Here is an 18,684-nt window from a genome sequence, read left to right on the forward strand (position 1 = left end):
TATGTGTGCGTTCTCATTGGCTGTTAATAGTCACATTGATTGTTAGTCACATGACCTGTTCAGCCATTTTCCTTTAAACAAGCTAGAGAGCAGCATGGTTTAAGTCCTCTCTTCATCTTGCTCCATCTGCCTGTGTGATCCTTGGGGAAGCTTTGTTTGTGAGTAGATGAGTTCATCTCATATTATTTATGTACATTATTTCATAGTCACTTTTGTGTTATTCACAGTTTCACACTACAAGAACTTGACCACATTGAAGTGCTTTGTCTTCATTAAACGGACGCACAAGTGCACGTTGATAACCTACTTCACAGATAACCTTCTTCAGTCACAGTAGGAGAAATCAGAGAGGGAAATCATGGCTGCTCTGTGGTAAACTTGATGTCAACAACCGTACAGTTCAGTGATATTCAAAGGTTTCAATTATTTCCATTTTTATATCAGAGACGTCGCTGTTACACTTGAAGACTGTGGGTAGTGTAGTACTTCTCCGTGCGAATTAAACAAATCTTTCTTAAAACAAGGTTGATATCATTCAGACTTGTGGCTTCTACAGTAGTATATACCAGCGCAGTGGTCGGTAATAAGCGGCCCGCGTGCAGCGAACACAATGAGCATGTGCAAAAGTGTCCTCTTATTCAATTTGTTTAACAAGAGAGAAAAAATATTGATAGATAGAATCGATCCTATAACGTACTTAACGCAGGTGGGTCCAGAGTATAACTGGATCAAAGTGGCCTGCGGACAGACATGTCCTGGTTTCTCTGAAGTGTCCGAGGGTTTTTGGAGTTTCAGTGGACCCAAAGATTGCTGTGGACCCGAGTACAGACTAGCTAGACAGAGTAGATAAAGTGTACTTCTCTGTTTATTCTCTTTTCAAAATAACTGTAATTTAATTATTTGCTCAACCCCTCAGCCTGTTTTTATTTTCCATTAACTCTTTTAACCTGATTGTGCACTGTAACTTATTATTTTTTAATGAGTATTTACTTTTTTTTATATTTCTTTTCGTTTTATGTAAAGCACTTTGAATTACCTTGTTGTTGAAATGTGCTATACAAATAAACTTGCCTTGCCTTAACGGGAGCCCCGCACAGTACCGAAATAATTGAAATAATTTGACTTTGTCAAAGGCCCGCCATGTAACGGCTTGAGAAAAATTTGGCCCGATGCCAGACTTATTTGCCAACCCCTGTACTATCGTATCACAATCTTGTAGCTTGCGGTGATTCAACATCGGATGCAGGGCCCAAGAGCCCACATCTCAGCAAAAACCTCCTGGATCCCAGCAACCATCGTAAAAAATACTGTTTCAATACAAAATTTGCCCTACTAAAATTAAACCTAGTAACACCTCTTGCACCTAACAGACAAGCTTGGTGATTCTCTGACCATACTGGACTTCCCTCCCGGAGTCTGGCCGGGGCTGCTAGTGAGCTTACGGCTGTCACTCAGGATGGACTGGGCCTCTGGTGTTTTTAGTTTGAAACGCCGCCTCCCTGAGCTGACTGCTAGGAGTGTGCATGTTGTGTGTGTGTGTGTGTGTGATGCAAGCGCGTGTGCTGCCACAATACGCTTACCTCATGTGTCTTTCTGTAGTGCGTTTTCTCTGCCCACCTGTGACGGATGGCCCAACTATTTTACCTGCCACTTTTGCCCACATTTTGCGGGTGGCGGATGCTACTTTCAGACCCTGGTTGCTGCCGTCATTTTATGTCGTGTTATTAGTTTTGTCCGCCTTCTCTTGTGTAAAGCGTCCTTGGTTTATTAATAAATCTGCCTGTCCATTATCTGAGTGGGGAAAACAGAGTAAAGCCACCATTCAGTATCACCATAAAAACTAAAGACTACTGGTGCAAATGAAGACGGGGGCACACAGCGTGCCAAATATTAATTTCCTGAATATCAAAGTTATCAGCGACACACATCTCTCTGAGACAACACCTGAGTTTCTGCACAGACTCTGCAAAACCTGATGGAAATATTTTATTAGCGCACACAAACAAGATAATGCAGTTATTCAGATTCCCCGTGTTCTTCTTTCTCTTCGACAGTGGCTCTGTTCTGTCTCTCTTCCTGTCCTTGTTTCTTTTTCTGCCCCCCACCCCGCTTTTAGTTGTCTCCGTCTCCTCCAGTCATTACTCCAGTGTAACTAAAAGAAGCCATAAACTCCGCTAACACTTACACAGACAGACGGATGAAGCCTCAGGAGGGACTCCGTCTGGAGCTCATCAAAGGGTCCTACATGCATGTATGCAAGAGCAGCTGCGCGCACACACACACACACACACACACACACACACACACACACACACACACACACACACACACACACACACACCTGCATGCAGACATGCAAACACATATGCCACCACAATGCCCTTAACAATTCCTCATGCACTGTCATGGACATCTGCTGCAGTCTGACTTTCACTGTCTCTAGTGTACTTATACTGTGTATATTTATACTTGTACTGTACAAATATCTGTGCAGTATGTGGTCTATGTCCTTGAGTACTTATAGTATTGTGTCCTATTTGTGACCAAACACAGTCTGGCCCAGAAGTGAAGTACAGTCCGTGTACAGCTCGGGCTCAGTATCCCAATGTACGTTTAGCATTAGCTGAGAATGTGTCACTAGTTTCTATGATTCATTATTATTAATATTATGTGGTTTTGTGTGTGTGTGTGTGTGTGTGTGTGTATGTATATATGTGGTATAAGTTGATCCAGTGTTGCCGTGTCCCATCCATCCATCATCAAGCGCTTATCCTGCGTACTGCGTTGCGGGTGGGGACATCGGGCAAAAGGTGGGTTACTCCGAACCCGTGACCTTCTTGCTGTGAGGCAACAGTGCTAACCACTGCACCACCGCGCCGCCCCCGTGTCCCATCCACTGCTTATAAAATTTTAATGTTAGCAAATTTATTATTTTCTTGAGTCAAGATAAATTGAAACTTCCAGGTTCTGTTCAAGAAGAACACCTCATTCAAAACTTGATTGCTTGCGTTGCCTAATACATTCAGATAAAAATATCTAACATCGTTGTTTATTCAGTATTTGTGTTTTCCCATTAGCCCAAAAGACCTTCATGGATTAACTGCCGCGGCTTGAGAGAAGATAACGTTTCCAGAGATTACAGCCAGAAAGCTGAAATGAGTTTAAAAGAGAGCGTTGGTGAGTTTTATGGATATCGATGGAGCCAAGTTACTGTGACACTGATTTGGAAGAATTGTAGGACTGTTCATCAAGGTAGATTAACAACATGGCGCACCTCTTTAATCTTTGAATCGTCGGAGTAGATTTTTTTTGTTGTTCCATCAAGATTTGCTCTTAAATGTTTGTGGAGTTTCATGTTGGCAGATCAAAACACCCGGGCATTACCTGCTCTTTTTGGTGGACTTGTTTCTCCCAAAGCGGTGAAACAGGAACAGGAGATGACCGTTATCCGCAGCTCTACGTCTCCTGGTTGGTTATTTCCCCCACTTTATCACCTTGTGACTAAAAGGAAGCAGCTATCTGGTGTTTTAGAGAGCTGACATTTTGTGTTCTGGTCACCGTTTCTGATCACATCTATCAGTAACTTATATCACTCCGTTTCTGCCTTCTCTATAACTATGCGCTCTGCGTTCCCGTTCTGTTTTCCTAACTTTAAATTCCTGCCACCCTGTAATCATCACTGTCAGGTACAGAATATCATTCTCCCCCACACTGTGTACTGCATGTACACAAACACACAGCGTGAGACTGAGATGAGACACAGGTGTCAGCTGGGAAAAATGGCAGCCATCACTTTGATAACACTGCTCAGCGAGACGCGATCCCTGTCGGGTGCCTCGGTCTCACTCTCGTCTCCGAGTACGTCTTTCTCTCTGAAAATTCATTTCCAACTATTTTTAAAAGAGCGTGATGGTTGTACGGACTGGCTTTGTCAGATTCCACTGCTCCCCTTCCTTTAGGAAAGAGAGACATAGTTGTATTCTTACTGTGCGTACAGTTGAGTGTCTGAGCATCATACCGTGAGATGCAAACAACACTATTTACGAGTGAGCGTCATGCAAACACACAGCTCTGAAGACACAAGGAAGCTCTGAAGACACAAGGAAGCTCTGAAGACACAAGGAAGCTCTGAAGACACAAGGAAGCTCTGAAGACACAAGGAAGCTCTGAAGACACAAGGAAGCAGAAGTTTGAGAGTTTTGTTGCCTCTGTGTTACAAAGTCAACTGGAGACTAATGCTGCATTCCAGGCAACTCCAAACTGGGAAATTTCCGACCTCCAACTAGAAAAAAGTACTATGGGACGCCACTTGATTTCGTTGTTTGTTGGATTTCCTACTTGTGAACTGGGAGAAAAAAATATGTATCCTGACTTTCCGAGTAGCAGCTGAATGACGTCACACAACAATGGCAGCTCCCATGGAAGCATACACTGTAAATGGTAAACCATAAACCTAAAAGGCAGTATGAAGTGTTAAATTAAAATAATACATACTAGTGTCAAAGAGTGAAACTTGTTCTGCATGTAAATTGATGTTGAAATATTTTGTCAATGTTATTAGGTAGCTGGTTACAGTAAATAATCTCTGAAGGTCATTTTCTCTACCCGGTTATTCAGGAAAATGTTAAAACTGCCCAGAAATGTGAAAACGTTTGGAAATATAGCCCACAACTTTTGCTGACTTTTGAGGATTAACAACTGATGAAGCTAGAAGGATACACAGTTAACGAGTAATGTACACTTGTTTTTAATAAAAGGGTCATCCTTTTAATTAAAGTTTAACTGTGCATAAACTTGCCAAAGAAACATAACTTTGTCACGGTCAGCCATGTTTATTGATTATATTCAGCGTCATGCACCATCATGTGCCTGAAACGCTTTGAGTCGGATATTTCAACTTGGACATTTCCCAGTTCTGACCGGTCTGGAAGGCGGAAGCTGTCTCAACAGTAACATGAAGTACACTGTGTACACTATGTACTCACCTACTCAACCTATTTCTTCTTCAATTGTCACCCACCAAAAATATCGGTGTCTTCCTGCAACACCTCTCACGAGATTTCAGAGCGAGAACTGTCCTTGGGTGAGACTTCAGTTTCCTGTTAAAAACAGGGTGTCACGAGGAGTCCATGGATCCTTTCCATGATGTTGTCAGACACCTGGTGTAACAGTCTGAGCCTGTTGCTGGCAATAAGAAGCACTTTTTGTGGACCCCATTTTGATGGGTGCAATTTCCCCAAAGGAATACGTTGCAGCCGGTTCAGCTGCTGACTGAAACATCTACTTCACCGATTCAAAACTTTCTGTACCTGCACATACAAAATATGTGAAAACACGGCCCAAGTTTAAAAATACCGAAATTATCCTTAAAGTGAAAGTACACAAGTATTAGCATAAACATTAGTGCTGGGCAACGAATTTAATTTTTAATCGCATGATTTTCTTGCGATTAATCACATTGTTATGCGCAAAATTGAATAATGAATTCTAAAGTAGTGTATTGCGCACTTGTAATTTAAATGTACTGCTACACTTTAAACAGATAAGGTGCTTTTTACCAGCAGTATTCCCTTTACACAGTAACAACAAAATATTTCTTGTAAATCTCAACTTAAACATTAATGTAATCAAATCACATATAAAACCAAAGCTATTAAACACCCCAGGGCATTACCTTTTATCTAGCTTGTTAAAACAAGTTACCATCAGAGTCCAGTTTTCTTGTTTTTTTTTCTGAACAGGTATCAGCAGGAACATTTTTCTTTTATCAGGGAGCAGCAGAAACGGTCTGTGTTCAGCAGCAAGTTTCCCTGTAGGCGAAGTGGTCGAGCACAAGGTAATAATAATAATAATAATAATAATAATAATAATAATTAAAATAATGCGTATAATAACGCGTTATTCATCAATACATATTTAACTAACTGAATCTGGAAAGTAACTGTAGCTGTCAGATAGATGCAGTGGAGTAAAAGGTATTTGCCTTTGAAGTATAATGAAACACACAGTACAGCAGCTGAGTAAATGTACTTAGTTACTTCCCCCCCGTGCTTCACTATGGTGGCAGCGGAAAGAATCTTGACGCTGATGACACATTCAGGACCCTGTGTGTGTGGTATCAGTGTCAACACTGTCAGCGCTGCCGGCAGTGACAGCCGCCACAGCTGCCTCTGACGCCTCACATGAACATGTGTGGAGCCAAAAAAGACATTTTGGCACGTTTACAGCACGACCTCTTATTCAGGATTAATCAATCTGAATAACACAAACTCTGTCAGAAAATACCCGAGGGCATTAATGCTAGTTCAAGACTGACTGTTTCAAAACCAGTATTAAACCGTTGGTATCAGTGCTTCTGAAAATGTTGACGAGTCCACAGACCTGAATGCTGACAGAATGCTCAATGCTTTACTCTGCTGCTGTGAAGATAGTCTGTGGAAAATGCAACAAAGCATCTTGCTAGCAAGAAATTAAATACTGCTGATACATCAACCTTTATGCTGGAGCTACAAATATATTCATGTCAAATGGCCTCTGTTGGGGGAAAGAGTCATTAGTATTCAGCAGGACGGCTGCGTAGTGATGAGGGCCTGGAGACTGAAGAGAAAACTGCTGGTGTGCATCGCCCATCTCAGTGATATCGGTGAGGGGCCTGCAGAGCCCAAAGGATACTAAAGCACAGGACCCACCCAGCCACAGCCTGTTCATCCTGCTGCCTTCTGGGAAGGGATCCACAAGTATCTGATGTCGCAGCACCAGACTGCAGAGCAGCTTCCTCCCACCTCAGCTCCACCTCATCCTCCATCCCGAATAAATGACATAGAACTTTCTGTTATGCTGGTTTTGCACATCACCATGCTCCTACCTTAGCAAAATATGTTTATAGAAGTAATTGTATATATCATTTTCATCCTATTCCAATTTTAAATATTTGTATATACACCAAACTCGCTCATCCATGTCTTTATGGACCTTGGCACAATGCAGTCAGGCCAGTACCGTTCTCCTGGCTCGTCCATTGGATTGTGAGACAGAGAAGCGTGATTGGTCACTCCAGAGAAGACGTCTCCTCTGCTCTACTGTCCAGCGGCGGCGTGCTTTACACCGCTGCATCCAACGCTTTGCATTGCACTTTGTGACGAAAGGCTTGGATGCAGCTGGAAACCCGTTCCATGAAGCTCTCTACGCACTGTTCTTGAGTTAATCCGAAGGCCACGCCACGTTTGGAGGTCTGTAGCTGTTGACTCTGCAGAAAGTTGGCGACTGCATGCGCTGACCCCGCTCTGTGGCCTACCACTTCATGGCTGAGTTTCTGTTGTTTCCAATCTCTTCCACTTTGTAATAATACCATAGGTGTCATTTACACTGGGGAAATGTCCTCACCACTTTCTGAAAGCATCTGTTAAAAATGTTCTGAAAATACCTAGCACCAAAATATGTTAACTAACAAATAAAAATGCTTTAAGAAAGGTTTATTTGCACTATAAGAAAACATGCAATGCAATTTAAATATAGAAGAAACAATTGTGCGTTGTTTAAAAAAGTAACTTAAGCTTAAAAAACAAGCAGCTGATTGCTGCATTATATTCAGTTATATTTTTATATTTATAAATTGTCACCTGCCAGCTGAATTTTGCAACCTCCACACCTGACAGGTGAAGTGCTGTGTCCACATCTTTAGGCACAAAACTGCTTGGTTAGAGAAGGATTATGGTTTAAATGTTAAACTATTTGATTAATGTTACAGACTTTTTTTGTCATGGTTAACAAAAACCAACGTTGACTGGCAGTTTCTCATGTTAAAGTCTGACATCTTGTCCGTCCACCCTGATGTTCCCTGCATTACATTCCAATACTGTTTAAATGGACAAACCGCTACAGGCTGGAGTGATGAGTGGGGAAAAAAACCTCAAAGGCTGAAGCATGTAGCATCAGCTGCAGGTTGTCAGGTACATCAGATTATTCCCAGTGCTGTATTTACTGGTACTTCTACTCACCTTTTAATTTTCAAATACATCTGTATCTTCAATAAAACTTCATTTTAATGATCATTAATCAGCAGCATCTGGGTTTTCCTCTGACAGGTGCTGAGTCGGAGCCTGTAATCTGTTTTTCATTGTCTGCCAATCGATCGCTCTCTCTCTCTCTCACTCCATACTTGTGTCATTCCCACTGTGTTTTAACGGTTTACTGTCGTCTGTGAGTATCCTCACTCTTCTGTAAGACAGTTTAACACATACAGCTGATGTGATGTGACAGAGAGCTGTCTCTTCTAGCAGCTTGATTGCTGCCTCTAAGTAGAAAGCTTGTATTCATCAAACACACAGAAAAAAAAAAGTAAGTATAAAAAAAGCGTGGTAACTCAGCATATATACAGTTTAAACCTCAGAGGAAAAAAATATATATACATCCAAAACAGTACCAAATCTACAGTCACTGCAAATATAAATGAACCTCAGGCTGTTATAAAAGTGAAACGTCAATTCTGTGGTTCTTTTGAGAATTACAAATTTATTATATTAGGGCTGGGCACGTTGACGTGTTATTATATAACTAATTAGGCTAATTTTTCTATCGCACATTAATGCAGTTTTTTAAAATATTTATCATTTTGAATGTCCGTTGCTCACTGGCTCTGAATACACATACAGACAAACCATGGGTCACGGGAGGGCGGGATGTTGATCAGCCTGAAAATCACCCACCCAAACAAGCAGTGGAGGCTTTGGCAGACTACGCTGGATGCAGCGTGTGGGAGAAATAAGACAGCAGGCGCTCTGTTGAGTGCTTCTGTGCGCTAAACAGCTGTAGCCTATTTAACTTAAATTAAAATTATAGGCTACATAACTACCTGATAGGCCTTCATCTAGATATGCGGGGATGCTCTGCCATGTGAATTCCCTCCTGTTGATGTCCTGATAACTATTTAGATTCTGGAAACTCACAAACAGTGAGGATCAGTCTCTCTTCCAATGATCTGTGCTGCGCGACCCGCACAAAAAAGTTCAACACAATTCAGCTTCGGCGGCGGTTGTGCGCGTGAGGCGAGCACCAGCGTGACAGTTTCAGAGAAATGCACCTTGTCCTTGTTCTCAACCACTTCACCTCACTCTACTTGGGAAACTTGCTACTGAACATAGACTGTTTTTGCTGCTCCCTAATAAAAGAAAAATGTTTCTGCTGATGCCTGTTCAGAAATATTTTATTGCTTCTGTGTAAAGGGAATAAGGCTGGTAAAAAGCACCTTATTTGTTTAAAGTGTTTGCAAACCACATGTTATTGCACTTTTGTATTGCAGTACATTTAAATTTACTTCAGAATTCATTATTCAATTTTGCACATACCGCAATGAATCGCAAGTAAATCATGCGATTAATCGCGTGTAAATTTTAATCGTTGCCCAGCGCTATATTATACACATACATTGGTTGTGCAAGTTGTCACTTTAAAAAGAAATCTTGTGAATCAGGTGAAAATGAAATGGAAGTATTGTTTTCAATGGTGACTGATCAATGGTGCTCGGTGATGTAGAGGAACACAATGAAAAGACATCAATGGCGTTTCAAAATAAAGACATAATTATGCCGTTTCAAAATAAAAACAGAAATGCACGTCTTCCAGAACAATAGCTGACAATTTTCTATCGTTTATGCTCTCATGGTTCAGAGCAGTTGTGTCTGTAATTTAGAAATGAATACCTGTGATTAGTCCTGTGTGTACCACTGAGGGTTTATTGGTCAGCAGTAGATCTAAGAAAATGATAAATCTGATTCATGATCCATGTTTGCATTTACATTTCTTACATTCATTCATTTGGCAAACAAATAAGGTTGAATACATCCTCAGTAGAAGAATAAGTTCAGTTCAGGTTCCACCTGACACGAGGCTGCAGGTGCGTTGAGGAACACATAAGTGCATAGCAAATTACATTGAAGTAAAATCAGATAAGGTAGGTCTTCAAGCGATCTTCCACCACCAAGGGACAAAGCAGGAGAAGAGTTTGCATTCAGATTTCCTGCCACGCAGTGATGGTGGGGCACGTCGTTTTGATTGCAGTGAAGGAGAAGGCTCATAAACCTGAATGAGGGAAGTGGCTGGTGGCCAGTGGTAGTGGCCACTCTGTAGGCGAGCATTATTGATTAGTGATTTAGCAGCAACAGGGAGCAAATTGAGAGAAGAATGAGAGAGAATGAGTGTAGAGAGTGAAAAGTGAACCGACATGCACGGTTTGGCTGGTTGTAGACCAGACGGGCTGCAGCAGTTGGGGCCATTTGCAGAGGTTTTACAGTGCGTGCTAGCAGCTCTGCCAGAAGGGTGTGACAGTAGTCAACGCGAGGAAAGACCAGTGCCTTTCCAAGGAAAGGCATTTCAGCATTTTGAGATATCACTGAGGCAGGGTGAGTTCCACGCTGAGACAGTCGGGTTGTGTGGCAGGAAAGACGGACAGCAGGGTATCATCAGTGTATGCTGAGACTCGAGCACAGATCCTCGCTGTACCCCAGTGGATAGGAAGTGGCGCTTGGACTCTTTTAGTTCTCCTTTACTTTTGAATTTTACAGATTCTGATTTTAATTCTACTTATTGATCTCGGTTCTGGTTCCTTCACCACAGATCTTGTCAGCGCTCGCTGACCTTCATCCTCTCCCTCCTCGCTCATCTTCCCCTTCATGGCTAAAGTGAAAGGAGTCTCTGTCCTAGAGGGGCGTCTCTGGGGACTCGTCTCTAAGAAAAATATATATTGAATCGTTTGTAGCATCGTTGGTTCCCCTTCAGTATAAAAGCTGAACGTCAGCTCACCTGTGTTTTGTACCTGAGACGTTGCTACTGTTAGCGTTAGCTGGATCTGGGGCGTCATTGCAGCTGGGAGAGCGCGACACGTTGAACACGGCGCGTTCCTTCAGATTCACGCGTGTTGAAGTAAACCCTTCATCATGTTGGAGCTGCTTCCTCCCTCGCACCAAACCTCCTTACTGCAGCTGCTGAATTTTGCTGCGTCATTCTGTTTTTTTAATGAAGCTAAGCTAAACTTTGGAGCGTTTACTGCGGTCCACCACGGTCCAAGACTGTAGTCAACGAATCCACAGTTCTGGGAAATTTGGTAACAACTTCAACTTCAACTTGGAACCAGTCCCAGATAACCGTATTCTCCTTGCCATGCCGCTTTGAATGAATGTTCTGAGGTAGGACTCAGACCAGACTAGTTTTATATCAGAGACGCTAGTTCATTATGTGGTGAACCAGCAAGATGAAAACCGATGAGTGGACAACCTGTCTCGCCGACCACACGGCTTCTGTCACTGAAGTTTCAGTAAGATGGCCGCTTTTGAAACCAGACTGGTTTGAATTAAGTACATTGGTTTGAGAGAAGAAGTCTGAGATTTGGGTGAAAACTGCACACTCTAGTACCTGTGATAAGAAGGGTAGTAGTGAGAGCGGCCTTTCATTTTCAACTTGGATTTTTATGGATTTTTTTTAACTAGAGTCCCTTCGACCTGCTTACACATTTTAAAAAATGAGCACACACTCAGTTGATAAATGAGGCCACCGGTGTCGGTTGATATCTTTTCTTGTGTTTCTTTAGTGCACACGTGCAAACAGATTTACACAGGTGACATCACACAGAAAAGCAGGCTGAAAAGACGACAGACAACGAGAGAGAGGAAGATTGAGGAGGTGTGATGAGCTACTGTCAGCAGGAGATTGTGCTTGGCTTAGATCAGTTCGTGTGTGTGCGCGCGCACATATGATTTGTTCATTTCCTCTCTCCTCTATGAGCTCGTGCCAAAATAAGCTCATTACCATCACAGGAGCCAAAGCTGGAATTCAGAAATTCATTAGCTCAACGATTTGCATAGTCTCGCTTTCGTGTGTGTGTGTGTGTGTGTGTGTGTGTGTGTGTGTGTTCCCCTGGTATATGTGTGTTTGGCACTCTCGCTGCAGGCACTCAAACCAGCACTCCTACCTGCTCCTCTGTCATGGTTTCTCTTCCCCTTGTGTGGCTGAATTAAAATGTTCCCCCTCGCTCTGCTGAAGGTTTGAGCTCCAGCGCGATTCATGTTCAAAGAACTCAAGTCTGAGAAGCAGAGACTGACAATTACTGCAACAAAGGCATGACCGACAGGGAGAGGAGCTTTAATTGAGTTAAAATTGAGTTTTTGAATAGATCATTGTGTTAATTTCAGAATAAATATAGTTCTTTCCTTGCAGGGTGCACTCCAGCTCAGGAGAGGGAAGATATCAAATCTTTCTCATGGCCCTTTTTCTGCTCTTTCATTTCTCTTCCGGCAGCGTATTCATTTTCTGTCCTGTGCTTATCTGTGATAATGCCGTGATCTATGCTTCGCCTGAGGTACAATATCAAAGATTTAACTGAGAGAAGTCTACAATACGATACGACCTGTGTTTCATAGAGCAGGAGTTTGTTTTTGTGACTTTTAAATGGCCGAGTTGTGGAAAGTGACTTAGGAGCCATTTTCACCAGGCATTAAAATGCGTCTTGTTTCCAGATTGCATTTGATTTTAACCTAATTACATTTACACCTGGTATTAAAATAGGTCTCCAGTCTTGGAGGTTAAAGCTAGACCTGCCACTTCAAATGTCTACAATAACCATTAGTTCCGAGTAGAAATGTCTGTGCAAAGTCATATATTTTATGTATTGAAAAAGATACACAAATGCTCAGAAGGACTTCTTGACACTCGCCTTAATACACTCTCTTAAAGGTGCCGTAGAATACTCATTTTCAGGTTTACATACTTCAGTGCTTAAAAAACACATATTTTTGTCATCCCATGCACTGCTTCAGCTCCTTTATTCGCCCTCGGTCTGAACACTCAGTTTTAGCTCCTGTCTCTTTAAGGCCTCCCTTCCCTGAAAGCCCACTTGCTTCCCCCGAGCACAGCAGAGGGGCCGAGCTCAAGGGTTACCCAGAGATTGAACAGTGAAGCCGACCAAAGCCCAAAAATGAAGTCAAAACCCTGAGACATCCCGTCGCACATGAGATGTAACCGTATTGCTTAGATTATAAACTCTCAGAAAAAAATATTTGCCATCAGTGACGCTGCGTTGGTGTCTGGCAGGTGAGCCTCGTAGGTGGGCTGATTAAGCAGTTACGAGCCAAGAGACTTTTTCTTGGTGCAGTAATGCAGCTACCAGAATTACGTGTTTCTGCCGTTGCTCTACGTTATTAAACCACAGTTATGCTGCGCGATCATGCGCAGTAGATACTGGTGCCAACAGGAAGTAGACCTGTAATAGTATTTTATTGGTTCAAAACTGGCTTCACTGCTCTCCATTCAAATCAGCGGGGTGGCTTCGTCCAGTAATATACTGTCTATGGCCGTGCTGCACTGAATCGAGGCCTGCTGTGCGAGACTAGGCCTCATTGATTACTGTACAAAAACACAACTTTATAACTTTATTCTCTGGTTTTACTGAAACTGGTTCAGATCTGATGGAGAAAATATTATCTGGTTTTCCCTCTCATGTCTTCCGGCTGCTCTACCTCCACTTTTGGTGATTGACAAAGTTTGCACATTAGCATTACTTTAGGTGCGTTAGCAGCAGCTAGCAGATAGCAGCATCTAGTGGTTACTTTAGAGTTACGGACAAGTTAAGCTATCTGTCCATCAGAAAACTTCATAAATCACAGAGTTGAGGTAAAGCAGCCGGAGGACATCAGAGGGAAAAGCAGAAAATATTTTCCTTTGCTTTATAACCGTAAAAGCACTTTCTGTGAGACGCTGAACAACCTCCAGCTCCATGAGCTCGTATGCTTACTCTGGGATGTGGGTTGGTATATGTAAATTTTTGGATATTAATGATCCCAAATGTTAGATCACTTCTAGCGCTTGTTGGCATTTGCCCGTTTTTCCTGGGTCTTTTGCATTTGCAAGATTTACATATGAAGGAGGAAACAATGATGACTGATTCTCACAGTAAGTCACTTACTGAACTCTTCTTATTCATCTATGCCAAGGTAAACACAGTTTTCCACGCCACGGCACCTTTAAACACAGCATACTCACAAACACGTTGGCGTCGTGCGTTGGTTCAACAGCTGTGCACACATCACGCTCTCTGATGTAATTACCTTTGGCTGAAGATTAAACTGCACTATCCGTTGAAATATGGATCGTGTCTCAGAGACAGTCACTGTGTCCTTTGAATGTTCTTGAATGTCTCAGGTGGAGTCCAGCTTGATTTGGAGTCCGCTGTGAGCTTTAAATGAGGGGGCACATTTCAGTTGGAGCACATGTCTCTATAAATCTCTCATCTAAAAGCCAGGTGCATGTCAAACGGTTATTCTACCATGAAAAAGAAATCTGAAAGAAGTTTTCAGGCTGGATGGCAAGCTGTGTTACAGATAGATTACAATTCCTTGATCTTTTTTGTTATGAGTTAGGGATTCTAGTCTTGTTTTGGTTCCATGTCTTGTGTTCTACTGTTTTGCCCATGTTAGCCCTTTGTTTTGTTGGTCTGCTTTTGGTTCTGTGTTTCTCTGTGTAGCCTTGTTTATTATTTTATTCATTCGCATGTTTAGGTTTACTTAGGATCTGTCTTGTCTCTTATCTTGGTTATCTCATCTTAGTCCTGCATTTTAGTTCTGTGCTTTAGTCCATGTTAGTGTTATTCCTGGTCTGTGTATTTCTGTGTTTCATTATTGGACCTTGTCTTGTTTATGGTTCTGTAACTTAGTTTATTCTTATGTTTATCAGCATGTTTTTTACCTGTTCGGGTCCTAAGTCTCCATGTTTTAGTGGAGTCCTGTCTCCCGTTTGGTCCGGTCTCAGTCCATGCCCTGATTTTGCAGTCTTTCCGTGGTTTGTGTTTTACGTCGGTAGATCTGTCCTGTCGTTGTGTTTCCGTGTGCTGTACTTCCTGTTTTACTTTGTAGTATTCAGTTCTCATGTGTCCTTGTCTAGCTGTGTTTCCTGTTGTTGATTACCTGATGTGTTTCAGCTTTGCTTCCCTCCCTGCTCGTTTGCCTGTCTATATAAGCCGTCGGTTTTGTTTATTCTTTGTCTGGTCTTTGTTGTCTAATGTTGACAACATTAGACAGTGTTCTGCTGTGCTGTGTTCTTGGATTACCTTGCTTGGATTATTGCTTTGCCTTTTTGGATTTCACCTTTGTTTGGACTCATGTCTTGTGCCCTCATATCAGCTTGTTTCAGTTTAGTTTATGTGCTAATAAATATCTTGGATCTGCAACCTCCTCGCCTGTTGTCTGTGTTTGGGTCCACACTCAGCCATCCATGACAGATTTTACTTGTATTAAACCCCAGAACAATCAGGCATAGGTACACCATACGTAATACCTTTTTAATTCAGCTTCTGCCTCATTTAGTTCTGGTGGATAATAGAGTTTATTACCAAGATGCTGCTTCATCAAACAGATTGCAGCTGGAGAAAAAATATATTTATCTTTAGCTAAACTTGATGTAGTAATCTCCCTAGCAAGCTTTAATCTAATACAGCTCTTATACAGCTGTCTATTTGGTGCCAGATTATTATTTCTGTGGTTTGTTTTGTTTTTTAGCTCAGTTTAGTAGTTATGTGCTGTCTCTCCTATCTTTATTCATAATGTATTGCGTCGCTACTGAAGAATTATTTTACATCATTCATTTCTATGCGCAACTAATGATTCGTACTCGCACTGTGCGATCACGGTATCACTCAACAGCAGGATTACTCCCTTTACTTGTTCTCCAGAGGAGATCTACGCAAAAGGTGCTGCTGTAAGAGTGGCGTAACTCCTATAAGGAATAGGGAAGCGAGTAACGAATTAGAGCATGTGGCCGAAAGTGACGGTAAAAGTTAGCGTAAACATAAATTTTTAGTCTGGCAGTAAATGAACAGTCTCAGTTAATAAATGTTGCAGCTCCTCAAGAAAAGTCCATCTGTTGTTTCCTCAACTGCTGGAAAAGTGAAGGCAGTTAATGCAAGCAAACATCTCCCCTGGGCTTCAGTCTGGCAGCTGGAAAACCAAAAGTATGGGGGGGGGGTTTTTTTGGCTGCTATGTAACTTAAAATTAGTTAAATTAATAGGAAGTAAATAGTAACTGCATGTCACTGCTTGTGCAGTGTAAAGAGCATCAGGTACAAGCTTAGACTAAACTGGTGAACAACTCTGTGCTGTACATCCTGATAAAAGACGGTGGTGATGATGAGCTGAGGTTAGTAAAGCAAATTAGGGATCCAAACTAGTCCTTTTAAGCTAATGAGGAGATTTTTTTTTTTTTTAATGTACAAATAAAATGCTTGGTAATTCTATAGAAGGGAGTGCATACATTTGCTGGATCTTACATGTTGCCAAATTTTTTATATTAATTTCTAAAGTTAAATGTCAAAAGCTGTAAATTAAGACACAAAAGGCTAACCTGTCATCTGTAATGACTCAGGTCATATTAACAGGGTTTTCCCTGCCGTTACAAGGATTAGGTGCTGAGGCCCAAAACAGCTTGAGTGCTGAGCCATGAATGTAAAATTGTGGAAAGCAACAAAACCAACTACAGGTAAATGACTTTTTCCCAGGTATAATGGTTGTAGTTCCTCCCCAGTGGACTTATTTAGCCCTTAAGCTTTTTGTGTGTTGTTTATTTATTAGCTGTTCTAGCTTTTCCAAGTGTTTGTTCACAGATATGGTAATAATAAGGGTAAATATGTTGTGAAATTGTGACTGTTATTCTAGACGGAAATACCTCCACCACCATCATATACATGCACCTAAGGCTTTCACAAACATATGAGAAAACAATGAAAATTTAATGGACATGGTCACAACAGCACTGCTGCTGGAAGAATTTCAGAGACATGTTGTGTTGGGGTTTTATATTCAGACAAATGTTTTTTTGCTTCACCTCCGCTGCTACAACTCCATCCCAGGGGATGATGAGTTCTGGCTTCATAGGGCAGTATATAAAGATCCATAAACCTTGGAAAAGGTGGGACCTGGAGATGAAAAGACCATGAAGAAACACTTTGACAGAATTCACTACACTGTTTCCCAGTTCTTGTCTGACTAACTGCGACAAGCAGAAGGTGCTTATTTTATCACTTTCTAAAATATTTGCTTATAAGGGCAGAATTTCTAAACCTCAGCATGAAGTCCAGTTTACTGACTGAAGATGAGGGAAGCGTTTTGCTTTGACTGAGCAGTGATTGACATGGCGGCCCTGATGTAATCATACTCTTTGTGATTATCAGAAAGCCAACAGGCCAGCAGAACCTGGACATAAATACATGTGTACAAAATAATATGAATGCAACAACTGTATAGAGTTGTGTTTAGTTCGGGTTGCAGGCGGTGAGTCACTGTCTTGGTGGTTTTATTGTTTTTATTGAGAGAGAGAGAGAGAGAGAGATGACTTTTTCGAGCAGCCTGATAATAAGGAATTGCAGTAATCCAGCCTAGAAGTAACAAATGCATGGACTAGTTTTTCTGCATCATTTTTAGACAGGATGTTCCTGATTTTCGAAATATTACGTAGGTGAAAAAAAGCGGTCCTTGAAATTTGCTTAATTTGAGACTTAAACGACATGTCCTGATCAAAGATAACTCCAAGATTCCTCACAGTGGTGCTGGAGGCCAGGGCGATGCCATCCAGGGAAACTATATCTTTAGATAATGCGTCACGGAGGTGCTTAGGCCCCAGAGCAATAACTTCAGTTTTATCTGAGTTTAACATGAGAAAATTACAGGTCATCCAGGTTTTAACATCCTGAAGGCACATTTGAAGTTTAGCTAACTGATGAGTTTCATCTGGCTTTATCGATAGATATAACTGAGTATCATCTGCATAACAATGAAAGTTTATGGAATATTTCCTGATAATATTGCCTAAGGGAAGCATATATAAAGTGAAGAGGATTGGTCCGAGGACAGATCCTTGAGGAACTCCATGACTAACTTTGGCGTGCATGGAGGACTCATCCTTAACTGAAATCGATCTGATAAATAGGTCTGAAACCAGCTTAGAGCGGTTCCTTTAATGCCAATGAAATATTCCAGTCTCTGCAATAGGATCTGATGGTCAATGGTATCAAATGCAGCACTAAGATCTAATAAAACCAGTACAGAGACAAGTCCTTTGTCTGATGCAATAAGGAGGTCGTTAGTAATTTTCACCAGTGCTGTCTCTGTGCTATGATGAGCTCTAAATCCTGACTGAAAATCCTCAAATAAACTATTGCTCTGTAGAAAGTCACACAGCTGTTTAGCAACTGCTTTCTCCAGGATCTTAGAGAAATGGAAGGTTAGATATAGGTCTATAGTTGGCTAAAACATCCGGATCAAGTTTGGGCTTTTTCAGAAGAGGTTTAATTACAGCTACTTTAAAGTACTGTGGTACATAGCCTGTTGATAGAGATAGATTGATCATATCTAGTATAGAGGTGCTGACTAAGGGTAAAACATCTTTAAGCAACCTAGTCGGGATGGGGTCTAAGAGGCAGGTTGATGGTTTAGATGAAGAAATTATTGAAGTTAGTTGGTAAAGATTGAGGGAAGCAAAACAGTCTAAACATGTATCTGGTTCTACAGTTTTTTCTAAGGTTCCTGAGTTAAGAGATAAGTCGGTGCCAGTTGAGGGCAGGTCTTGGTGAATTTTGTCTCTAATAGCTAGAATTTTATCATTAAAGAAGCTCATGAAGTCGTAACTACTGAGAGCTATGGGAATACTTGG

General features: G+C 41.5%; 2 long non-coding RNA genes across 2 annotated transcripts in view; both read left to right on the forward strand.

Moving 5' to 3' along the window:
- Positions 1–56: 56 nt before the first annotated feature.
- LOC123981807 overlaps positions 57–18,684 on the forward strand; it is a 66,246-nt gene continuing 47,618 nt past the window's right edge. Inside the window, exon 1 of the long non-coding RNA XR_006827828.1 lies at positions 57–158. This is a non-coding gene — a long non-coding RNA (uncharacterized LOC123981807). The remainder of the gene's footprint in view (positions 159–18,684) is intronic.
- The window catches only part of LOC123981810, a 31,272-nt gene continuing 15,312 nt past the window's right edge, over positions 2,725–18,684 (forward strand). Inside the window, exons 1-2 of the long non-coding RNA XR_006827831.1 lie at positions 2,725–2,810; positions 3,078–3,177. This is a non-coding gene — a long non-coding RNA (uncharacterized LOC123981810). The remainder of the gene's footprint in view (positions 2,811–3,077; positions 3,178–18,684) is intronic.

This window comes from Micropterus dolomieu, linkage group LG13 (genome assembly GCF_021292245.1).
Source record: "Micropterus dolomieu isolate WLL.071019.BEF.003 ecotype Adirondacks linkage group LG13, ASM2129224v1, whole genome shotgun sequence".
Taxonomy (NCBI): Eukaryota; Metazoa; Chordata; class Actinopteri; order Centrarchiformes; family Centrarchidae; genus Micropterus; species Micropterus dolomieu.